This window comes from Ctenopharyngodon idella, chromosome 17 (genome assembly GCF_019924925.1).
Source record: "Ctenopharyngodon idella isolate HZGC_01 chromosome 17, HZGC01, whole genome shotgun sequence".
NCBI lineage: Eukaryota > Metazoa > Chordata > Actinopteri > Cypriniformes > Xenocyprididae > Ctenopharyngodon > Ctenopharyngodon idella.
In genome coordinates, this window is record NC_067236.1 from 22,730,106 (window position 1) to 22,742,810 (window position 12,705).

Sequence of the window (12,705 nt, forward strand, 5' to 3'; positions counted from 1 at the left end):
GATATAGGCCTATATATATATTGAACAACAATGTTTAAATTAGCAACAATAGCCATTATAAATGACAATAGGAAATAAACACAATTGTACAATTCAGTCAAACTCACAAAAGTAGTGCTCTACACAGGATGTGAGTTAAATATAGCCTTAATATTAAATTATTAAATTTAACATAGCCCAATTCGATTTGCTCAGGAACAAGTAACAGATTAATAAGACCAAAGATTGCCTGTTTTATGTACCCAAAATGAATTATATCTCATGTTTAACCAGACAGCGGCAAATCCCCGAAGCACTGGCCGAGATGAAGCTGTTCTCGGCGGGTACACAAGCTCTGAACCGCCGCTGACGGCCTGGAGCTCACATCTCCGAAAAGGTCTAAACAAATTGTAAAATAGGAGCTATGATTAAATATGAGTCACATATTTCAGGTCTAAACAACTACATTCTTGCCTAAAAAAACAACAGTTTGTGGTACAACAAGTGTAGTATATGTCAAAATGACGGTGGATTTGCTCAACCGCCATGACAGTCGCATCAAGCGGAGTGATACAAAGAGTGAAAAGGAGTGCTGTTATCACTAGAATAACACATTGCTCTCAGCCAATCAGATTCGAGGACCAGAAAGAACTGTTGTATGTGTGTATATATATATATATATATATATATATATATATATATATCAAAATCAACCAAAACCATACGATCAAAGGGAATGGGGACTGTGCTTGTCAAGAACTAAAATGATGAAAAAGCACCATAACCATCCTAATGAAAACAGTATTATATGTCTATATATACAGAATATAGAGTCAATATGACAACTTGATGTAAGGAACAGAACAAAATTTAAGGCAATGATGACAGAAATTATATTTTTGACTGAACTATCCATCTACATGGTTTTGCTGTGACAAATGCATTTTTAAAAACTACATTAATTGCATACATTAATATTCCATGTAGTCTCTCAATTAAAATAAGGTCATGCATAATAATTACAAAAGAATTAGTTTCAGATGTACAGCATGCATGACGTGTCAACTTTTTCTAACAGCATTTCACATCAACTGCCCATTTATCAAGATCCAGCTCTATGATTTTTAGATGACTAATGGTAAGAAACTCCAAATGTCTCCAATTTAACTTGTTGTATACTTCAAAAGAAAGTAGTTGACCACTAAGACGTTCTCTTTTTCCTTTTCAAGATATCATTTATACCACTTCAGAGGTTTGAGTTTAAGCTTGTGTGCCTTTCAAGGCTTCTAGTTGAAAATTAGCTTGAAAGTTCAGGTTCAGATCTATTTAAAAAAACATAACCCTGCCAAACAGCTCACTGACAGCTTTCTGTTTCATACAGCCATATTGTGTTTGTCCACATGTCAGTCGTCCAAAAGCTGTCATTGCATCAGCCAATCAACTGAAAGTAAGATTACTGTTGCAGACCGCAGCGATGGGTGACATGATGATTATTAGGTCCTGAAGCCTGCAAGGTATAGTTTGTCCCCCTTTTTTAAAATGATATCCCTATTGCAATCTGAGGTCTGAGCGCACACTGCTTTGATATGCTCGGCTGGTCGGAGAATTTAGTGTGGCTTTTTTTTCTTCATAATATCCCACTGTGGAGAGACAGGTGTCTGGTTTCGATTCCCTCCGCACGCATGTTCAACGAAATGCAGATTGCCAGTGGAGATCACAGTCTGACTGAAATGATAGTGCTTTTGGAAATGCCTGTATGAGCTTTAGAGATACATTTAAAGCAAAATGGATACAACAGACAGGAATGATTGCTGTAATGATAGTGCCCTACCCAGGCATTTTTCATAACTGGAAACTTGGAAGTGGGCCTGATTTGAAAGGAGGGTGAACGGCAGTCCATTGGCCGAGCACATGTTAAGTCCTGTGCAATTTACGAAAATGTTTCGCTCTAAATCACTCCTTGTGTTCTTTAGAGGTTTAAGGTAATCGAGTTCGCCACGAGAGTCGGCCGCTGAATGATAACGTTTGGCATGGATTTGAAACGCTGCGATTGGGAGATTTCAAATGCTGTTTTCACAACACTCACATTTGGTGAATAGCTAGCACATTTTCTTGACAGCTAAAATTAGCATCTATGAAGGAGGTATTGCATTACGGCAAGTGGTGATTAAACATAAATGCTTTGATTTATTTTTATTGTGTCTCATACAATGCAGGGTGACCTATAATTCACAGCGACTTGTTACCCTTTGATATATATTCAAAGCCAGACAGGAGGTTATAGCCGTTCTTCATTATGACTACATGCGAATGTATTTATGAGCTGAGATTTACACAAATAGCACATTTCTTTAGGAAGTAGCCATATCATTTCTTTAATGAGAATAACACAAAGGAATCTGTCTTGTAAATGGCATGCTTTTAACAGTGAAGTGAAGCCGTGGATGTCAGAACACACAGGAGAGAAATGGTAATTGTGCGGCTCTATACGTTAAATCACATCATCAGCCAGAAACTATATAAATCTTTGTAACTTAATGTAGAATTTATCATAAAACACTCCAATTAACTGAGAAGGTGAAGCTTTAAAGGAGTGGTTCTCAACCAGGGGGGCAACTAGGGGCCCTCAGCAAACTTCCAAGGGGACCGCAGACTTAAAATTAAAAATTATTAATAATATTACTTAAAGGATTAGTTCACTTTCAAATGAAAATTACCCCAAGCTTTACTCACCCTCAAGCCATCCTAGGTATATATGACTTTCTTCTTTCTGATGAACACAATTGGAGATATATTAATAAATATCCTGATGCATCCGAGCTTTATAATGGCAGTGAGCGATACCAACGAGTGTGAGCTGAAGAAAGTGCTTCCTTCCAGATCCATCCATCATAAACGTGTACTCCACATGGCTCCGGGGGGTTAATAAAGGCCTTCTGAAGTGAAGCAATGCGTTTGTGTAAAAAAAATATATCAAATTTTAACAAGTTATGAAGTAAAATATCTAGCTTCTGGACTGCCTTCTGTATTCAACTTACGAAGAAAGTGTAAACTGGTGTCGCGTCAGTTAAGCTTTTTCCGTAAGTTGAATAGGGAAGGTGTAGGATGTAGCATAAGCTTTTTGAACTGCGAGTTATAAGAAAGTTCAAAACTCTTATTTCAGCAATAAAAATAAATGAAAATGAAACACAAATGTGATGTTCATCTAAAGTAATTTTTGGTTATTATTACGGTTGAATTGGATCATTGAAGGTCAGCAGCAAAGACATTGGTTAATAAAGTGAGTTGAAATACATAAAGTATATTTGTGATATTTAACATTTAGTTCACCCAAAAATGAAAATAATGTCATTTATTAATCACCCTCACATCACACCTGTAAGACCTTCGTTAATCTTCGGAACACAAATTAAGACTTTTCGACAACATCTAGTGATGGCCAATTTCAAAACACTGCTTCATGAAGTTTTACGAATCTTTTGTTTCGAATCAGTAGTTCAGATCGCATGTCAAACTGCCAAACTGCTGAAATCACATGACTTTGGCACTCCGAACCACTGATTCGACACAAAAGATTTGTGAAGCTTCGATGCAGTGTTTTGAAATCACTCATCTCTAGGTACTGTTGAAAAGTCATTATTTTGGTGTTTTTTTTGGCGCACAAAAATATTCTCGTCCCTTTATAATATTAAGGTAGAACCATTGTACTCACATGAACTGTTTTAAATATGTCTTTAGTAACTTTCTGGGCACAGAAAGTGTAAATTAACTTGCTGGCAATGGAGGCCTCACTGAGCCATCGGATTTCATCAAAAATATCTTAATTTGTGTTCTGAAGATGAACAAACGTCTTACGGGTGTAGACCAACATGAGGGTGAGTAATTAATGACAATTTTCATTTTTGGGTGAGCTAAGAGTTTGCATTTCACTGTTTTTATTCATTTTGAGGAATACTGAATCTGTTTTTGTGCAAGTGAGATGAACAAGTGAAGTAAATGTATGCTCACATTTAGTCAGAACTACAATATCCAATTTCCGATTTCTCTCAACATGGGGACAGGAAAGGTGTCAGTCAATCCATGGGGGAAAAAAGTAATTTGCGTTACTTATTTGAAAATGTAACTCAGATATTTCATTGTAAATTTAAAAGTAATGCATTACTTTACTAGTTACTTGAAAAAAGTAATCTGATTACGTAACTTGCAATGCGTTACCCCCAACACTGCTCATGTCATTCAAAACCTGTTTGACTTTATTTCTTCTTTACAGGACAAAATAAGATATTTTGAAGAACTGTTTTTGTCCATACAATGAAAGTCAGTGGGGTTCAAAACAACATTGATCCCCACTGACTTTCATTGTATGTGTGTTCTGCAGAAAAAAAAAGAAAGTCATACAGGTTTGGAACGACATGAGAGTGAGTAAATAATATTTTCTTTTTTAGTGATCTGTATTTTTAAGTGAACCCAGTGAAAGGTTTGATGGTATTGAAAGACCAGGACACCCAACAAGCTCCGTCCAAAGACCACTGTGATTAAACACAGGCCCTGTAGCACCCAAACCTGCCAGACAGCTCAATTTCCCAGGCTGCTTTAGACCTTCAGGTCAGTTGGTATTTAATTGGGTGCTTAAAATATTCACAGGGATACTGCATAGATAAATGAAGTCCTAAGCACAGTGTAAAATTTACAATAGGTCAGGTGTCATCTAATGCCACGGAATAATTTACTACGCGATCTTAATGTAACGCTAATGCCAATTAATACATTAAGCACATTAAAGAAGCATAATGGCATTTACCAGTTACAGATTGTGAAATTATTTGGAATGAGAACGATAAGACCCCGTGTCAAGATCTGGAAGAAGGCACAGGGAAATGTGTTATGTGCTTTTATTTGAACTGCAATTACCTTTAATGGATGGGATCCATTTAAGAAAGGGCTAGAAGATCCTATCATTTTCTTCCAGAGAACCGCATTAGCTCTTGATCCAGTTAACACGACAACATGGAGTAATATCTGTCTCCACTTATCCATACACCATTGTTTCCTATCAAACCCAGGATCCTTACCCTTCCCTTTCATCACTCTTTCTAATGGCTTATTTGATGATAATTAACCCTGAATCCTACAGAGATGGGCCGTGGGCAGATTGATGGCCTAGCCGGGGTGGAACACCTGTTTGGCAGAGGAGCTCACGGCACAGTGCATGCTGAATGTGACCGCGACAAGATGAAGGCGGCGATGCCACAGACAAGCACATATGTGCTCTGGAATGGTTTCGTGGACTTTGAGCACCGGAATGACACAGTTCTCGACCTTGGTCAATCAGGTTTTGAACCTGTCTCAGGTAACTCGGTAGGTGGAGAGAATCAGTTATAGAGCCATAAATATCCGTGTCACTGACGTCCTGTGCAGGACTAGTCACTGGAAGGACACATAAATCATGTTATCAAATGTAAATAACATGAAATTGGTTACTGTATGGTTATCGTTTGAATGCTTTTTTGTATATTTTATATATTGTACATGTAAAAAAGATGATGTATTGTGATGTTATTTCAACATTTGTATACAAACAAAAAATAACCTGTAAGAATAAAAGCATGTTTATTGAAGATTTAATTAAAAGCAGTGTATAGGCGATTTGTTCCAGAAACATTTTTTGTTATGCTGGTTGAAAGTCTCTTCACAACCTGATAGCAATCACTAAGTTAAGTGGTCTATATATATATATATATATAACAGAGGCCAGCTAGTAGTCGCTGTGCGAGTAAACCTCACTCCTCTGATCTAAAGAGATGCTCTAGCGACTGACGCTAGGGGTTGCAGCCTTTAGCCTCCTCGTTGGAGCATCCGACTCCCACGCCGGAGACCCGGGTTCGAGGCCTGCGCAGAGCGGGGTGAGTAGGACCTGGGTAGAGGGGTTACTTTGGTGCCGTGACCCGGATGGGAGTGAGGTTTAGGGGGGTGAGTGTAACGGAGGCCAGCTAGTAGTCGCTGTGCGAGTAAACCTCACTCCTCTGATCTCAAGAGATGCTCTAGCGACTGACGTTAGGGGTTGCAGCCCTTAGCCTCCTCGTTAGAGCATCTCTTGAGATCAGAGGAGTGAGGTTTACTCGCACAGCGACTACTAGCTGGCCTCCGTTTTATATAATATATATATCATCTGTGGAAGGTGTAGGACCATAAAATGTTCGTCCAGTAGACACAATGTCCTACCTGCCTGTTGGCATTTATGTATTTCCATACCTCACACGTCATCAGTGCATTTCATGCTATGCAAAGTTAAGGCTCATTGACACCAAGGACAATAACTATAACGATAAAGATATAGTTCTAAAAATCGTTCTAAATATAAAAGAATAACAGAGTCCACACCACAGCTATAACGATATAGAGGAATGATATCATTGGAATCACTTTCAGAACTTTTTTTTTCAGCTGTTGAACAATAAAACACTGACAGCCAATCAGAATCCATTCTAATTCAAGGGCTCGCACATTTAAAATGGTAGACGACATTGTGGAGAAGTTAATTGCCGAGGTCCAGAAAAAGCCACCACTGTTTGACAAGTCAAATCCCTTTTCAATTAAGGATACTTTAAAGAAAATGGATATATGGAAAACAATCTGTCATACCCTTGGAATAAATGGTGAAAAGTATTAACGGAGAGGAGATTATTATACCAGGCAGAGAGTGTAACATAAAATGACCTCAGGTATGCAGCGTTAGTTTCGACAACATTGTCTTGCTTCCTTTTAAAGGGTTAGTTCACCCAAAAATAAAAAAATCTGTCATTGATTACTCACCCTCATGTCGTCCCAAACCCGTAAGACCTTCGTTCATCTTCGGAACACAAATTAAGATATTTTTGATGAAATCCAAGGGTTTCTGAACCACACATAGGCAGCAACGTCACTGCTCCTTTTGAGGCTTGTTAAAATAGTCCACATGACTACAGTGGTTCAAACTTAATGTTATGAAGCAACGAGAAAGCTTTTTGTGTGCAAAAACAAAACAAAAATAACGACTTTATTCAACTAATTCGTCTCTCCCCTGTCACTCTCATACGCTATTTTCGTTGCAGTGCTTCCAGTTTCTACGTCAGAATGCCAATATTGGGAGCGGAGCCCATTCGTTGTCAGTTATCAGTCATCACAGGGTAAAGGCTTGTGGATAAACACATCTTTCTATGCCACTCAGCATATGTGACATAATTTCCAGACAGCCCTGGATTCCAAAAATACTACAGTGCAATTAGTTTGCGGCATCCTGCCCCGTCTTTATTGAATGATTATGTACTACGTCTGATTAGCCCTGAGGAAATAAAGTACCATGTCTTAGCAGAATGACATTCTCACATGTGCTTTCCATTCAGCGCAGCAGCTGTTACCTGTCATGGTTTTTTCTCTCTAAGGGATTTTTTTTTTCTTTCACTAAAAATATCCATAAAAAAGATCAGTTTACATTAAAATTAAAATTGTGTAACATATTCAGACTTGTTGTTCTTAGTGAAAATCTATCAAAAATTTAGTGAGGTTTATTCTTAAAACAAGGAAAAACAAGGTTAATACTTTATTTTGATGGTCCACTTTTGACATTCTACTAACTATAAGTAACTTTGCAACTACAAATAAACTGGCAGAGTATCAGTAGACTGTCTGTTTAATATCTGCTAAAACTTTATTTTGATGCTCCTTAACAGACATTCTACTGATTATAAGTAACTTTGCAACTACATGTCAACTTATTCTAATAACCCAAACCCTAACCTTACAGTCTACTAATACACTAATGAGAGTTAGTTAACATGTAGTTGCAAAGTTACTTATAGTTAGTATAATGTCGAAAGTGGACCATCAAAATAAAGTGTAAACAGCAGCAATTTTAAATGAAAGATATATTTTCTAAAAGCAAGTCATGTGATATCACATTTGCATGGAAGCTTGTTTGTTGAAATAATAAAAAAGGTAATTGCGACTTAGTTAGAAAGTCAGAATTGCATGATATAAAGACAGAATTGTGAGTTATAAAGTCAGAATTGTGATTTATAATGTCAGAACTGTGAGTTATAGTCAGAATTCCGTGACAAAGTCAGAACTGGAGAAAAAAAGACTTTCTTTTTTTCAGAATTGCAAGTTTATATCTCGCAATTCTGACAAAAAAGTCAAAATTGTGAGTTATAAAATCAGAATTGCATGATTAAAAACTCCAATTGTGAGAAAGAAGTCAGAATTGAGACTATATTTTGCAATTCTGATTTTATAACTTGCAATTCTGAATTTATAATACGCAATTCTGACTTTATATTATGCAATTGTGAGAAAAAAGTCAGAATTTTGAGATAAAAAGTTGCAATTACCTTTTTTTCAGTGGCAGAAACAAGCTTCCATTCATTTGCCTTCTCAAGCTAATTTGTTGGATTTTGGATAATTTTTAACTATAAAATGACAAAAATACTGATTAAGAAATGTATTTTTGCAGCATACAGTCTCAAATCAGCTGTTGCAATTTATGCAAACACAAAAGCAAGAAAATGAAGACAATGCTTCTTTTATTACATCCATTAATGAAGTGTCTTCATGTGTTGCTACTCGGCGTAATCTGAGGAGATGAGACGGCTTTCGTTCTGGCAGACCATATGCATCTATGAATATGCATGAAAATCTGTCAGCTGGTTAACAAGAAGGACATATATGCAGGACAGGAAGCCATAGGTCAGTAATTTGAGGTATGGAAATTGCTGACCTCTGTCTGTGTGAGGACGTATATTCTCTGAGACAGTAGACTGATTCCTAGCAGGGAACCTGTCGATATTTTTAGCTGTAATAGAGCACATATGTTTTAAATTACCATGTAAAATCACAGAAGCTGAAGCTGATGTTTAATCTGAGACAACATTTTATTTTCTTAATTAATGAAATATCCTTTACTAAACTGCATATGTGACATAATATGTCAAAGAGTGGAATGTTAGTCATAAATAATCAAAAATATAATCTAACATTCTTGAAATGTTTAACATCTAGCATTCATTTTTAATATCCGGAGACATGACATCTGTTCCCGATAATATGTTCCAGAAAATGTATCAACTTCTTCCTTCCTTTTTTTCTTAGAAGATCAAATTGTACATTTTAAAATAGCACACAAAGCTTTGTAAACACAGGTATTGAATCTCTTTAAAACTGAATTATTAAAAAATATATACATAATTCATGTGGTAGTACCATCTATAACCTCACACTATACTGATTTAGTCCACAGTCGTAATTTAATATGAATTTATCGTATCTCCAAACTGCATTTTCAAGTATGTGATGGCACCGAGCAGCTCTCTCACTGCCGTCAGAGTGCAAACAACTCTAGTTTCTGAACTATTTATCAGCAGCCACATCAGTCCAGCGTCGCGCCCTGTGAAAACATGTGTCCCCGGGCATTCACGAGTCACTGCCAGGGCGGCGGTCTCTCTGGTATAAATTCCCCACTTAAATTTTCATGATCTCAACACGCCAGGCCTCTGAATTCCATCATAGACGAGTTCTCAAAGCTAATGACTGCAACTGCCCTGACAGTGCCATCAAAAAGCCATTTTTCTGAACACAAACACACAAACACTTTCACTATCGAGAACTCTGTAATAGTGCATTGGTTTTAAGGATAATCAATTATAGTTTAATCATTCCCCTTTCCCCGCTACCCTCCTTTATCTCCCTCTCTTCACGAACATTATATTAAACACTTAATTATTCATTGCTAATGCCTGTCGTGGTGAAATATTGGGTATTGCCAATCTGAATGCATCAAACTACCTCCCCTTTCCTCTCTGAGGTTAATAGAGGAGCCCATACTTTCATTAGCTTCACAAAACCTGGCACAACCCATACGTCAAAGTTCTCCAAGTCAGAGGAAAAGCTAGTGGACGTCTTAGCAGCCCCGTGAAACACATCTTAAAGGCCAGCGTCCCGTGTTTGAATCTAATTTTGTTTCATGAGATGCTTTGAACCTGGAGCTAAATGGATACACACTTGATAACGCGTGTGTGTGAGTTGAACAGTGATTGAATAGAGAAGTTAAGAGAGAGTCTGTTCAAAAATGCATGTGCAGCATTCAGACATCAGACTCATGATTAAATAGCAGGTGAATCATTACTCACCACACCATCTCCATTTTCTTCAGACTGTAGACTATACGACGATTTTGCCAGTGGTTTTGCTGTCTGAGAAAAGCAAATGATCTAATTTTCCCCCCCAAAAGTATTCTCTGGGGAATATTTATTTTGTATGAATGAATTAATGAAAATGTGATTTAATATAAATACTAATAATTAATATAATTATTAATTAAAAATAATAATGACAAAAATGTATAATATTTTTATGAATATTAATATTTTAGGTGTAAAAAAAACTGATTTCTTATTTCTTACTCTTTAAAACAAGGGATAACTATCCACCTTATTTTTCAACGCAGAAGTAAGGTGTTTTCAGTGAATGTGCGAGACTTCCATTTTATTAGCCGCTAAAGGGAAATAACAAGAAGAATATCAAAGTGTAGTAAACTGTAAAACTGTTTGCGCTACAAACTAGTGTGTTTATAATTAATACATTAAAATAATATGGTAAGAAATACCAGTTTGCAATATCAAGCAGCATAACGAGTTGTTTTGTACGGCTAAAAATAACTGGAAGCGAATGAAATCGGAAGCCAGACACATTCAATTTACAAATGGCTGTTCCCACTCTTACCTGAAAAATAAGGTGGATAGAACAAAATAGGCCTACTTATAAGTAACCTCATGATTTCCAGTCTTTAGAAACCGAAATGAAACAGTAAAAATATTAAATTCGATAAATGTTTTTAAAAATATTGGTAAACTCAAATTTTCTGTAGATTCTGTTTAAAATCCATTTTGAAAAAGACAAGACATCCTCAAGTTCTGATCATTCTCAGACTGTGTATCAGAGAAAGAGTTAATATTGATACTACTATCTTGTTGTTATGATATGTGACTCAAAAAGCTCATTATTTAGTGTTCCCTTAAACCCGAAAAAGTTGGTGAAACTCAAAAAATTTTAGTTAATCACTTACATCACAATTTTTAAGTTAAGAAATTCAAAGTTTAAGCATGCAGAACTGGCAGATTTTTATTTTTTACTCACACATTTTAATTGCTCTTAACTTGAAATATTTGAGTAAGCTAATTCATACCTTTAACTTAAAATTATCATGTGATCTCAACTTAAATATTTTTAGTAGTGGAAACTTGGCTAGCTTTAACTATCTAATTCAGTAAATGCAAACTTGCTAATTGGTAACACAATGCTTTGACAGCATTATCATAACATAGAAATTGCTGTATGAGTGTGGCAATATAGAGAATTAAACATGTAAGCCTATCTGTTCTCAAACCAATCTCATGCTCCATTCATCACCATGATGATAAACCCCCCAAAAACAACACAACAGAAACTCTTCTAAATTATCATAGCAAATCAAATTCTCCCACTTAGGATCAATCTGGCACTCTCCCTTTCGAGTGTCATGGCAAAACATGCTGGGAAATAGAAATCCCAGCCCAGTTTCAGGTTCAGTTAAATTTAAGTTTGTCTAAATTAAAAGAGGAAATTCATAAACAATTCAGATTACTTAAAATTTTCAGTTTTGTGAACTCAAAAGAAACAGAGTTTTAAATACGCGTAAAAGTTCATTTGATGATCAAATTTGTTTAATTTAAGTTTACCCTACTCAAACCAATTAAGTATTCTGAGCATTAAGGTTTACAGTGTATAACTGTACTGCCAAAATAACCTTGATTATTTTTCTTTTCCAGGCAAAACATTGCTAATATTAGTGCAAGTGCTTGATTGGGTTTACATGGTAACCATTTTAATTTCGAGTGTCAATGAGTATGTCAGAACATGACACAACTGATCGCTCCGTCAACTTTGACAGCTGCAACCAAAGTCTTAGCTAAGGCTTGACAGTTTAAACATAAAAGACCGTTGATGTCGCACAGTCTTGGCTTTTACGTGACATCTCCGTGGGCTCACTCAAGCAACAATTGTGGACAGAAAACATTAGCTGTGAAAAGCATCTTTCAGCTCTGATAGGAAGATGTATTGGACGCTTTCAGTTGAAACACTGTGACAAGCAATATTTGCCTTGCTAATATGCACATTTAACAAAAATGATAGTTCTGTCCACTTAGCAAATTGCATGTTGATTATATCTCACTGAAATTGCACCGTGAGGTTACTGGCTAACAGGGGATTTACACTCTTTCAGAATCAAAAATGAATGTCAATATAAGAAAATGCTGATGCTCGGGTGAACATTTCACCAGCAATGCAACTTTTTCCCTGTGACAAATAAAGAAAATTAATTTCTCTTGATGAAAGGTCAGTGGGGTTAAACATGAGTGTTTGAACAGGGGGAAATCTTAGATGAATTCTCGTCTTGAATCCAATATAGGTCAACGGTTCATTGCATTTCAATCCCGTGGAAAAAATGGTATGACCTCACATCGACAGTGTATATACATTGACTACAGACCTTCTTTTGAGCCGCCGAGCTGTAAGGATCGGTCTGGAAAAGCAAATATTATGTTCCATCATAAAAGAAAAAACGGATAACAGAAGTTCTTTATTCTCATAGGTAACATGTTTGCCGTATATAGTTAAACATTTACTTACTCAAGGTGAATCCAGACCCAAACTAAT